The sequence below is a fragment of the Hylobates moloch genome, unplaced genomic scaffold (genome assembly GCF_009828535.3).
Source record: "Hylobates moloch isolate HMO894 unplaced genomic scaffold, HMol_V3 SCAFFOLD_591, whole genome shotgun sequence".
Taxonomy (NCBI): domain Eukaryota; kingdom Metazoa; phylum Chordata; class Mammalia; order Primates; family Hylobatidae; genus Hylobates; species Hylobates moloch.
In genome coordinates, this window is record NW_026652866.1 from 8,092 (window position 1) to 21,516 (window position 13,425).

At 48.7% G+C, this 13,425-nt stretch overlaps 2 pseudogenes; one reads left to right on the plus strand and one right to left on the minus strand.

Annotated features, from left to right (window-relative positions):
* Window positions 1-2,972: 2,972 nt before the first annotated feature.
* On the minus strand, window positions 2,973-3,124 carry LOC116464395 (5.8S ribosomal RNA; annotated as a pseudogene).
* A 5,729-nt stretch (window positions 3,125-8,853) lies between these two features.
* Window positions 8,854-10,815, plus strand: LOC116464394 (cell division cycle protein 27 homolog; annotated as a pseudogene).
* Window positions 10,816-13,425: the final 2,610 nt, after the last annotated feature.

A 13,425-nucleotide genomic window follows, 5' to 3' on the forward strand; every position in this document is an offset into this window, starting at 1 on the left:
TCAAAAAGAATGTTTCCAAACAATATCACTGCAGATTTTACAAGAACAGAGTTTCCAGACTGATCAAAGGAATAAAACGTTTAACTCTGTTAGTTGAATGCACACATCACAAAGCAGTTTCTTAGAAACCTTCTTTACAGTTTTTATGTGAAGGTATTTCCTTTTTCACCATGGCCTCAAAGCACTCACAAACATCCCTTTGCAGATTCTACAACAACAGAATTTCCAAACTGATCATAATTAGTTTTAGGACCAACATGAGCATTTAGACACACCGTTTGGGGTGCAGCACACATGTATTATCCACACTGAAATTAGGAATTCAAATGAAGTTCCTGTAGAGACTAAAATGTGAATATTTGGGGGACCTTGGAGATGATCTAGTCACTTTATTTTGTAGAAAAGAAAACAGATTCAGGGAAAGGGCATGCATTGCCTAAGGTGATTCAGAAGCTTTGGTACAGAAACACAACACACCTAAGGTGATTCATCAGGTTTGGAGCAGAGACGCAATACAATCTCTGTTCTTTTACTTCTCAGATCCAGAATTTTTCCGCAATACTGAACTACTTATGTTTCTGATTCCTTATTTTTTCTTTTTTAAATTTTGCCAGTATTGTCTTACAAAGATCCTATTCTTTACCCTAAATATTTAAATTCGTTACCACTATTGTTTCTTTATAAGTAAAAGTACAAGTTGTCATTATAAATGATTATTCAATCACTTTTCATTTTTGGGATGTCCAGTACAAAGTTAGTAATAAACAAACACTATCGGCCTTGGCAGTCCAAGAGGAGCTCAAGTCCTCCAGGGCAAGTCAGGAAAAACCTAAATGACAGCTGTGCTGTGAGTGGATAGAATACAGCTCTCATACAGACTATTGAGTATTTGACGTCCTTCAACAATTTCATTAATCTTCAGTTTTTTTCCTCTTTGAAGTGAAAGTCTGCTATGACTTTCAAGTTTCTTTTGAAATAATTATAGATTCACAGGAAGTTGCAAAAGATACAGGGATGTCTTAGGTACTCTTCACTAATTCCAGTGGTGACATCTCGCATAGCCATAGAGCATTATCAAAACATGGAAACTGACATAGGTACAATTCAGAAAGCTTACTCAGATCACAACCGTTTTCTATGCATTCGTCTTCATATGTGTGTATGTGTGTGCATATGTTCTGTGCATTTTTATGTGGTGTAGATCTCTGTAACTACCACTTTGATAGTCAAGATACACAACTGTAGCTTCACCACCAGGCTCCAACTTGCAATCTTTGCGGACACTCTGACATGTTTTCCTCCACCCCTTCCCCTTGGCAACCCCACAGTCTGTTCTCCATCTTTACAATTTTATTTCAATAATTTATATAAATGTAACTGTACAAAATCGTATTTTTAAAGGAAGAAACAAGTCACAGATAGTTTTGTTAGCACTGTAAAATAGTCTTTAACATTCGTTTTATGTTTTATTTGTCTCAAAAAAATGCACTTTGTTCTTTCTCATACTTTCTGATATCAGGATAGGAAATCAATACCAAACAAAACAATTCCATTCATTTTTTTTCCACAGCTTGGTTTTCACTGTTGTTTCCTAACACTTATTGTTCCATTTACTCTTTCTCTCTGTTTTCCATCACATAAAAGTAACTTTGTGTTCTTTATCTCTTCTAGAAAAACTTGGTAATGAGTCTTTAATGTGAATCCTGGACCACCCTTGTTTTGATTTTGTGTTATGGGTGTTCTTTTGTGTGATCATTCTCATGGAGAGTCCTTGTGAAGCTGGGCTTTTCCAGTGGTTTGTCAAAATGGAGATAGATATTTAATGAACCAAACACAAAATGACCTTGCTCCAGGAATGCATCATTTCTGAGAAAACACTACCTCTTCCAACTAGAGATTGTGAATATTACTCATATTATCCTTTACTCCCTTTTATTAAAACTATTTTTTTACACATTTGTATAACTCGGGTAATGAAATGTGAAACTAAGTGATTGCCTACCAATTACAATTGATGTTAACGATGCTACTGGGAGGCCACCCCTACAGTGGCTGTGCCATGTCTAGGGACTTGCTAGCTTTGCTAAGTTACATGGGATTGCCTACAAACTAAATGGAGGTGGGGGATGGGTCCAAGGACGCAGCGGCACCACCCAGCCCCAACATGGAAGCCCTGGACAGGGCCCCAGGCACCACGTGGCTGCGAGTGGAGGCGGACACGTGATGGCGGACAACACTGCAGCATCCAGCGGGTCACTGCCAGGGGCACGTGAACCCCAGGACCATGGCAACGAGTGCTGCCAGATGGGCCACTGGGCGGGCTTCCGGCCCCGGACATGCCACAACATGAGCCGGGCGGGCGGGGGGCGGGCAGGCGAGGAGGACGGTGACTCGGAGGGGTGTTGGAGAGGAGGGGTGCTGGAGCAGCGGTCAGCCAGACGTCTGGCTTCCACCAGGGGCGGAAGGAAAACCATGGTGACCAGGACACACTCCCACACCCTCTCCCTGGTGGACCCTTCCTACTTGCCTTCCTCCCCCCACAACAAGCCCCCACCATCGATGACACATGATGATGATGACAGCATGGGGACTTACACCCCACCAGGGCCAATGAACCCTGCACCACGAGCTGCGTGAGGCACGAGGGAGCCCCCGAGGGAGGAACCCGGACCGCGGTGGTGGCCACGGGAACTTGGACCCAGCCAGCTCTCTTCCCTCTGTTTTTTTGGGTGGCTGCACCACCCTCTCTCTCTTCCTCAGAGCCAGGAGCCCCTCTTCCCCACACCACCCAATGCATGACCACACAGGGCCTGCGGGTGGAGGGGGAAGGGGTGGGCATGGCAGAAGAGGATGGTGGACGTCACCAGTCTGCACTTGGGGGGATGGAGGGCCCCGGTGGGCCCTGCCAGGGAACCCCCAGCCATGCACCCTGAGGAGCCCAGAGGCACCTCCAGGGGCTATTGATTGGCAAGCGACGCTCAGACAGGCATAGCCCTGGGAGGAACTCAGGCCGCAAGTGCATTGGAAGGGTCGATGATCAATGTGTCCTGCAATTCACATTAATTCTCACAGCTAGCTGCATTCTTCAGTGATGCAGGAGCTGAGTGATCCACAGCTAAAGGTCATACAATGTCGATTTGGCGAGGGTGCTCCCAACACCGGGAGGCCCTCTTGGCATAGCACAACCCCAGAGGGGTTACCTCAGGCCGGCCAGTCAGATAGCAATGGAATGAGACTCCAGAGAGGGGTCGGAAGGTTTCACAACACAGGGAGGTGGTGCCGACCATGGGGAGTGAACACAGACACCACCCCATGGGCACCCAGGAGTTACTGCCCCTATGGCATGGGGCACACGCCACACACGCAGCATGCACGTGATGGCATGATAGCCATCGGGTAAAGCCCCCAACGGTGTCAGTGGCTACATGCTAGTGCAGTGCAGCCCCAGCCGGCTGGGGGGGTGGAGTCCGTGGGGGAGGCCAGGGAGGGGCCAGGCCCCACCCAAACAGACTCCCCCATGGGCCCAATTCACCCAACTTTCGTTCTTGATTAATGAAAACATTCTTAGCAAATGCTTTCACTCTGGTCTGTCCTGCGGCAGTACAAGAATTTCACCTCTACTGGTGCAATATGAATGCCCCCAGCCATTCCTCTTAATCATGCCCTCATTTCTGAAAACCAACAAAATAGAACTACAGTCCTATTCCATTATTCCTAGCTGTGGTATCCAGGTGGCTCGGGCCTCCTTTGAACACTCTAATTTTTTCTTTTTTTTTTTTTTTTTTTTGAGACGGATTCTTGCTGTCGCCCAGGCTGGAGTGCAGTGGCATGATCTCGGCTCACTGCAGGCTCCACCCCCCAGGGTTCACGCCATTCTTCTGCCTCAGCCTCCCAAGTAGCTGGGACTCCAGGCGCCCACCACCTTGCCTGGCTAACTTTTTTTGTATTTTTAGTAGAGACGGGGTTTCACCGTGTTAGCCAGGATGGTCTCGATCACCTGACCTCGTGATCCGCCTGCCTCGGCCTCCCAAAGTGCTGAGATTACAGGCGTGAGCCACTGCGCCCGGCCTGAACACTCTAATTTTTTCAAAGTAAATGCTTCGGGCCTGCGAGACACTCAGCTAAGAGCATCGAGGGGGCACCCAACTCCAACTAGGAGCTTTTTAACTGCAGCAACTTTAATATATGCTATTTGAGCTGGAATTAGTGCAGCTGCTGGCACCAGACTTGCCCTCCAATGGATCCTCACTGAAGGATTTAAAGCGGACTCATTCCAATTACAGGGCCTCGAAAGAGTCCTGTATTGTTATTTCTCATCACTACCTCCCCAGGTCAGGAGTGGGTAATTTGTGCGCCTGCTGCCCTCCTTGGATGTGGTAGCCGTTTTTCAGGCTCCCTCTCCAGAATCGAGCCCTGATTCCCCGTCACCCGTGGTCACCATGGTAGGCATGGCGACTATCATCAAACGTTGATGGGGCAAACGTTCTAATGGGTTGTCACTGCCACGGGGGGCGTGCGATCAGCCGGAGGTTATCTAGAGTCACCAAAGCAGCTGGCACGCCCCCCTCCCACCCCTGCCAGGGCCAGAAGATGGGCTGACCTGGTTGGTTTCATCTGATAAATGCACGCATCCCTCCGCGAAGGAGGTCAGCGCTCATCGGCATGTATTAGTCCTGGAATTACCACAGTTATCCAAGTAGGAGAGGAGGCAGTGACCAAAGGAGCCATAACTGATTTAATGAGCCATTTGCAGTTTCACTGTACCGGCCATGCCTACTTAGACATGCATGGCTTAATCTTTGAGACAAGCATAGGCTACTGGCAGGATCAACCAGCTAGGTAGAGCACGGTGAGGCCTCGAGGCTGGTGCCTCCTGAGGATGGGCCCAGCGTCCCTGACACAAGGATGGGTGCAGCCGGGTGGGAGACGGAGCATTTGGGAGGGAGAGAGTGAGCGCATGGTAGTGGGAGGGGTTTGGTACGGCCGCGAATCGGACACCCCATCCAACCCCCGACGGGATCACCACCCCCAACACTTCACACCCGCATGCGAGGAGGCGGACTGCCGGACTCAGGCCCGGCAGCCACGAGGGACTGGCGGCCACGCGTGCACAGTGGGTGCGGGGCACCCCCGACTTTTGGGCAGCGAATGAGAGGTGGACGGCAGTGCCTGGGGTCTCACCGCCAATGGCCTCCGAGCACAAAGGCGGCCCCACCGCCGCCACCATCCCGGCCAGCCTCCAGAACCCTCTTCCCTGCGCTCGCTGCAGGCCAACCCCAAACCCTCGGGTGCCCACCAGCCCACGTGGGGCGCCGCCAACCTGGTCCCAAAGGCGCGCACCCGGGGACATGGACAATGGGCCACGTAAGTGGCAGCTCCCCACAAGGTGGAGTCTGGTTTGGTCCCAGACGGGGCCATCACAGCGTAAGCCAGTGAGCCACTCGGGGAGAGAGGATCCGCGGGTGGGGAAGGCGGCACAGACAGGAAAGGCCAGGGAACGCAAAGACAAGGGCACCCGGGAGCACACAGAGGGGCGGCTCGGGGAGAAACCTCAGGCACGGCCGGGCCAGTAGGAAAACAAGGCCACGTGATCCCACCGCCACAGACAGGAGGAAGGTCCTGCGGCACCCTGCCTAGGACACCAGACGGCCCTCGACACCCAACGAGCCCCACCTCACGAGCCCTGGGTTCCGCCATCAGGACTCCGAAGCGACCTCAGCCACAAACCCAATGCCAGGGCCACCTTGCTCATTTCTCATCCATCCTCTGACCCGGTCAGGCTCCAGGAGACCAGCGCACGCCCCCGTGGGATGCTTCCCAAGGCCAGGTGGCCCAACCCCGTGCCACGCAAATGCAGTCGTCTGCACCGCTCACTGCTCCGCAGGTGAGCGGGCGGAGAGCTGGCTCACATCAGAGTGGGTCACGCGCTGGACGGAACGCAGGGCACACCTACCGCTCGCCCAGCCTCCCAACCGCTAGGACTCTGGCCCGGCCTGGCTGGATCCTTCCCCTACTCGGAAGAGGGAGGCACAGGCCACACAGTAGGCTACGAGCCACCCTCGGCCCCCACCGCGGAGGCCGGCGGAACCCTCGCTCTCTCCCCTCACCCCGTCAAGGGGGAAGCGGAGGAGTGTCCTCTGGAAGTGAGTCACTATGGCAGCGCTACCTAACGCAGAGAGACATGCCAGGCCGGGGGATCCTGTACCCCAAAAGCACACCTCTCGGATCGCTAGAGAAGGCTTTCTCACTGAGGGTGTGTCACACTCCCCACCCGCCAGTCGCCCCTCGTCGGGCCTGCAGAGGTGCTCAGCGACGCCTGGGGAAGGGAGGGGGCCTGCGGTACGAGGAAAAATCTGCCTGCGGCAACCTTGAGCCTTTGCGGTCTGGGCGGGGGGTCCTGGCCAGTGAGCATGCACACAATCCCCCAAGGCCCCCCCACCCGTCCACCGCCTCCTTTCTCCCAGGCAAAGCACCTCCAATCCAAGTAAACCCACACACAACCGGATGGAGGCAGAACGGTAGCCCCTCGGCGGCCGGCCGGCGCACACGTCACCTGCCCAAGCCCACCGGGGTCGCTCACAGGGCCAAAGCGCACCAGCCAGAGGGGAGCGTGGGACCTGCGTTGGCCAGACCAGGCAGCGCCCTTCCCCGCATGGGAGGGGCGCGTCTTACTCAACCGCCTCAACCCCCCCACACCAACGAGCTCCCTCAGGACACACTCGCGGACACCGCGGCAGCGACTGGAGGAGGGGGTGCTGGGGGTGGGAACGACACACCACCGCTAGGCCTCGGGCACCTGGGGGATAAGCTGGGGGCGGGGGGAGCCAGGCACGGTAGGCTCACGCCTGTCATCCCCACACTTTGGGAGGTGTGGGAAGGTGGATCCCTGGATCCAAGCCTTGGCAACGTGGTGAAACCTAGTTTCTAAAAAAAATACAAAAACTACCTGGTTTCATAACTTGGACTCAAAGTTAATAAATAGATAAATAGGCCCAGCACAGTGGCTCACGCCTGTAATCCCAGCACTTTGGGAGGCCGAGGCGTGCGGATCACTGGGGTCAGGAGCTAGAGACCATCCTGGCTACGACAGTGAAACCCTGTCTCTACTCAAAATACAAAAAATTAGCCAGGCAAGGTGGAGGGTGCCTGTAGTCCCAGCTACCTGGGAGGCTGAGAAAGTAAAATGGCGTGAACCTGGGAGGCAGATCTTGCAGTGAGCCGACATCACGCCACTTCATTCCAGTCTGGGCAACAGAGTGAGACTCCATCTCAAAAAAGAATAATAATAATAATAAATAGGGCCGGGCGCGGTGGCTCACGCTTGTAATCCCAGCACTTTGGGAGGCCGAAGCGGGCGGATCACGAGGTCAGGAGATCGAGACCACGGTGAAACCCCGTCTCTACTAAAAATACAAAAAAAATTAGCCGGGCGTGGTGACGGGCGCCTGTAGTCCCAGCTACTTGGAGAGGCTAAGGAGGAGAATGGCGTGAACCCGGGAGGCAGAGCTTGCAGTGAGCCGAGATTGCGCCACCACACTCCAGCCTGGGAGACAGAGTGAGACTCCACTCTGTCTCAAAAAAAAAAAAAAAAAGAAAAAATAATAATAAATAGATTACAATTGAAAATTAAAAAAAAAAAAAAAACGTAGCTGGCCAGGTGCAATGGCTCACGCCCATCATCCCAGCACTTTGGGAGGCCAAGGTGGGTAGATCACCTGAGATGGCCAGTTCGAGACCAGTCTGACCCACATGGAGAAATGCCGTCTCTACTAACAATACAAAATTAGCTGGGTGTGGTGTCCCATGCCTGTAATCCCAGCTACTCAGGAGGCTGAGGCAGGAGAATCGCTTGAAAACGGGAGGTGGAGGTTGCGGTGAGCTGAGATGGTGCCATTGCACTCCATCATGGGCAACAAGAGTGAAACTCTGCCCCCCCCAAAAAAAATATTAAGGGCTGTATTCTGTTATTTGTGCTTCCTACCCTGAGAAGAACATAATACAGCTGTTGTCTTTCTGCCTGCATGCCTACCTGCCTGCCTGCCTGCGTGCCTGCCTGTGACAGTGCCTCACTCTGTCTTTCGCCCAGACTGGAGTGCAGTGACACCATTATGGCTCACTCACTGCAGCCTCAACCTCCCCAGGGTTAGGCAATTCCTCAAGGGATTCTACGTCCTCGACCTCCCAAAATGTTGGAGTTACAGGTGTGAGCCACCAGCATCTGGCCTGAGTTAATACATCTGGTCTCACTACTTCTTAACCACACACCAATGAAGAACTCAAGTCAAGAGAGAGTCGGTAAGAGACACTCAGCATTCTCTCCCGAAAACAGTGAGGTGGATGGCGGCCATGTGTCCCGAGCTCCTGTGGTTTTAGGTGGCCACGCGTAGAGAAGAGATTTCAAATGTTTCCAGAGAGGCGTGAGCCAGTCATTTGGGGCATCCGAGCACAAGATGGGGTTTCTGACAGCGACTTGAGGGCCAGGAAGTGCCAGAATCTGCCAAGGCCCGTGTTCCAGGGTGGGGCCGATGGAACTCAAGGTAGAGGGAGTCAGCTGTCTGCACAGAGAGAGCTCCAACCCTAGAATCCACTGTGCAGACCGAATCAGAAGGAAGAGAGTCCTTCGTCCTACATGCCACATCCCTCCACTGAACTTGGGAGCGGATCTGTTTTCCAAACATGAGGTGACTCTCGCTTTGAAATGGATCACAAGGGACCAGGTTTTCCAGAGTCGGCAGAGTAAAAAAGTCATTCTGGCTCGGCCTCCCCCATCCCCTGGTTACTGTTGAGTTTAAATGAGCCGAGGCTGGCCAGACCGGAGCCGCTATCGGTGGGAGAGTGGTAGGGCGGTGCCTGAGGCACTGCAGAAAGTGGGCCTGAGCCTCCAGGATGACGGTGCTGCAGGAACCCGTCCAGGCTGCTATATGGCAAGCACTAAACCACTATGCTTACCGAGATGCGGTTTTCCTCGCAGAACGCGTTTATGCAGAAGTACACTCAGAAGAAGCCTTGGTTTACTGGGGACCTATTGTTACCGCCCAGGAAAGGTCTATAAAGCATATAGACTCTTGAAAGGACACAGTTGTCTTACACCGCAATGCAAATACCTGCTTGCAAAATGTTGTGTTGATCTCAGCAAGCTTGCAGAAGGGGAACGAATCTTATCAAGTGGAGTATTTAATAGGCAGAAAAGCCATGATGGTATTGTTACTCATATGTTACTGAGTTTGGTGATTCAGCTTGCTTTCCCTTTCCATTATTGGGACATGTATATCACAAGACAAATCAGCTTGCCAGAGGATCAGAGTGCTAACAAAAGAGCCTTAGTTTAAAGCTTTTCCTCTGGTATCCCTTTGAATCATTATGTGAAATAGGTGAAAAGCCAGATCCTGACCAAACATTTAAATTCACATCTTTACAGAACTGTAGCAACTGTCTGCCCAACTCTTGCACAAGTACCTAAGCATAGTTTGTGTCACAGACAGGCTGAGGCCGTTCTTACGGAAACACCCCAGGACACAAATGAATTAAACCGATTGAATTTAGAATCTTCCAATTCAAAGTACTCCTTGAATACAGATTCCCCAGTGTCTACTGATTCAGCTGTAATTTCACCTGATACTGTCCCACTTGGAACAGGAACTTCTATATTATCTAAACAGGTTCAAAATAAACCAAAAACTGGTCGAAGTTTATTATTAGGGGGACCAGCAACTGTTAGTCCATTAACCCCAAGTTTTGGGATTTTGCCATTAGAAACCCCAAGTCCTGGAGATGGATCCTATTTACAAAACTACACTAATACACCTTCTGTAATTGATGTGCCATCCACCGGAGCCCTTTCGAATAAGTCTGTTGCCAGAATTGGCCAAACAGGAGCAAAGTCTGTCTTCTCACAGAGTGGAAATAGCCGAGAGGTAACTCCAATTCTTGCACAAACAGAAAGTTCTGGTCCATAAATATGTACAACACCTCAGTATTGAGCCCCACTGTGGCATCTCCCCCAAATGCACTGCATCAAAGAAGTTCATCACTCTTGACTAGTGACATTTCCACAATCAAGGAGAATAGGAAAAAATAAAAAAGAACTTTCCACCTAAAATCCCAAACAGAAAAACAAAAGTAAAACTAATAAAGTAGGAATAACTCAACCTAACATAAATGATAGCCTGGAAATTACAAAATTGGACTCTTCCATCATTTCAGAAGAGAAAATATCCACAATCACACCTCAGATTCCAGCTTCTAATCTACAAAAAGCAGCAGCAGAAGGCTTGATGAGCCTTCTTCGTGAAAGGGGGAAAGGTTATTTACCTTTGTGTTACCACTGCAAACAAGCTACCAATATTTTGAGCCATCTACCTTCTGACCACTACAATACTGGTTGGGTACTGTGCCAAATTGGAAAGGCCTATTTTGAACTTTCAGAGTACATGCAAGCTGAAAAATTATTCTCAGAGGTTAGAAGGATTGAGAATTAAAGAATCGAAGCCATAGAGAAATACTCTACCACACTTTGGCATCTTCAAAAAGATGTTGCTCTTTCAGTTCTGTCAAAAGACTTAAGATACATGGATAAAAATTCACCAGAGGCCTGGTGTGCTGCAGGGAACTGTTTCAGTCTGCAACGGGAACACGATATTGCAATTAAATTCTTCCAGAGAGCTATCCAAGTGGATTCAAATTATGCTTATGCCTATACTCTATTAGAGCATGAGTTTGTCTTAACTGAAGTATTGGACAAAGCATTAGCTTGTTTTTGAAATGCTATAAGAGTCAATCCTGGACATTATAATGCATGGAAAGTGGTAGTGAAGTGTAAAGACAAAGTCTTGTTGATGGTGCTCGTAGTCACTAATTTTTCTTTTTGGATAGCTCTTTATTGTCATGAATTTGGTTACTAATAGGGATGGTACATACTGGTCAGTAACTTCAAACTAACATGTTTTCTTATGAAATGTATGTCTTTAACACACTCTTAAGTTAACTCATGATAATAGAATACCAGATCCTTATACTCAACAGTTTCAGTGTTCTACTAAACTTTTGCAGATACTGTAGTTGTCTTTTGTTTATTTGTTTAGTTTTGTTACTTGATTTGTTACTTTTTCTTCGAACACAGAAATGGTGATTGGGACAAAAAGTGCTTGGGAAATTGGAAAGGAATAGCATAATCCACTTATTGGATAATAGAAAAAAACACTGAAAAAATTCACTAGTTCCTGCTTTTTGACAGTGTTCCAGTTTATTGCGTTACTATTAAGAACTTAGTCTACCCTTTTATTTAGCAGTATCTCTGTTTTACTTTTTTGTACTTGTGTATAAGTAGACATATAAGAAGTTACTACCCAGGTCATATTGTTATCAACTGAATAACACATGACAAAGTTTGTTCCTACGTCTGCCTCAACACCGTACTTACTGTTGACATTTACTGTATTTTTCTGGACCGAGTTAAAAGTTTAAATATCAAGAGAAGGCCAGGCATGGTGGCACATGCCTGTCATCCAAGCCCTTTGTGAGGCCGAGGTGGGCGGATCACAAGGTCAAGAGATCGAGACTATTCTGGCCAACATGGTGAAACCCCACCTTTATTAAAAGTATAAAAATTAGCTGGGCATGGTGTCGGGCACCTGTAGTCCCAGATACTCGGGAGGCTGAGGCAGGAGAATCACTTGAACCCGGGAAGTGGAGGTTGCAGTGAGCCAAGATTACGCCATTGCACTCCAGCCTGGGTGACAGAGAGAGACGCTGTCTCAAGAAAAAAAAAAAAATAAAATAAATATCAAGAGAAAGTATAATTCTGAAGTCATAACTCTGTGGAAGCTTTTTTGTCAGATACGGTTATCTTTATGGTTAATTATTATAGCAGTTGAGTTTTATCACTTGATTTGCTTCTAAATCTGAAACATTATATTACTAAAACATTTTTTGATTTGTGAATGTGTTGTTTAATGGATTATATCTCATTTTGCAGTAGTAGTTGCAGTGCCTGAAAGATGTCCAAAAAGATAGTGCTAGCTTTTGCTGACCAATGTAACAATCAACTTGCCAATACTGCCTTCTCTTCTGATAGCTATGTTCTCCGTAATATTTTAAGAACTCAGTTCTTCATAAGACTTGTATTTTTTTAGATTTTTTTCCCAAGTCTGGTTGATCCTTGTGTTTTTTTTTTTTTAAAGTGTATTGTCTGTTCAGCTATTTTGCAGGGAGCACATCCTTAAAATACTTAACTGTATCAAAAATTGTGTTTAAAGGAGGATTATTCAGATTGGCAAGCTTTTCCTAGGAGGAGTTTAAATGCTGAAGTATTTAGGTAACTCTAAATACTGAGCAACTGTATTCTAACTACAAAATAGATAGCCTTTCTTTTGTTTTCACTTTTACTATCATTAGCACCGTGTTTAATACCTTTTCGTCATCTATAACACAATTATAACGATATATAAAGCCACTCAAAGCAGATATATTGTGCTGTTAAAAAAAAAAAGAAGTCATTATGTGGCACAGAATGAGGGGTGGCTCGAATCTAGAATCTCCAGTGAAAACCAATGAAACAGGGTGAAACCTCGTGTCTACTAAAAATTAAAAAACGAGCCAGGCGTGGTGGCACTGAGGCAGGAGAATGGCTCGAACCCAGGAGGCAGAGGATGCAGTGAGCTGAGATCACGCCACTGCACTCTAGTCTGGGGGGGACAGAGCATGAAGGCTGGGCTCCCAAGAGTCTCCCCTGAGTTGGGGCCTTGGGCAGGCTCACAAGGATGCTAAGGGTGATGGTTGGTGACGGTGATGTAAGTTGGAGGCCCCGGGCCAGTGCAGAGGTATCCATTTGACCTCGGTGGGACAGGTCAGCTTTGCAGAGTCCCGTGCGTCCTTCCAGAGGCTCATCCAGCGCTAGCAAGCATGGTCCCAAGAGGATCCTAGCTCCCAGCAGTCACTTTTGTTCACACAGAATCCTGGGCAGGAAAGTTCTCAGCAGGCTTAGGCCTCCTAGCCGAAAAGCCAAAGCCACTTATGGGATTTTTTCAAAGAGCCAGTGGTTCCACATGGGGCCGTGGGTAGTTGTGGAAATGGAGAGAAGTGTTTGCAGATACATATTTGAGACAGAACCAACAGGGCTGGGTCACAGGTCATTTAGGACACGGGAAGATGCACATTGAGAAAACCCTCCCAGCATCCTAGGTGAGCAGAGGCATGATTTTTTGAGACAGTCTAGGGAGATGCAACCCCAGATTTTAGGGTTGGAACTTTATTAATGTGTAGTGTCTATGAGGTATCCAAGTCCAGAAATCAACTCGCCAGTTCTGTACAGCATTCTGTAGGGAGATCAAATCTGGGATGTCTAAAGCTAAGAATTCAGGCCGTGGTAATGGATTAGATTAGATGTACTTGAACTTATTTTGCAAAGAAAGAGAGGGCAGGAGATAG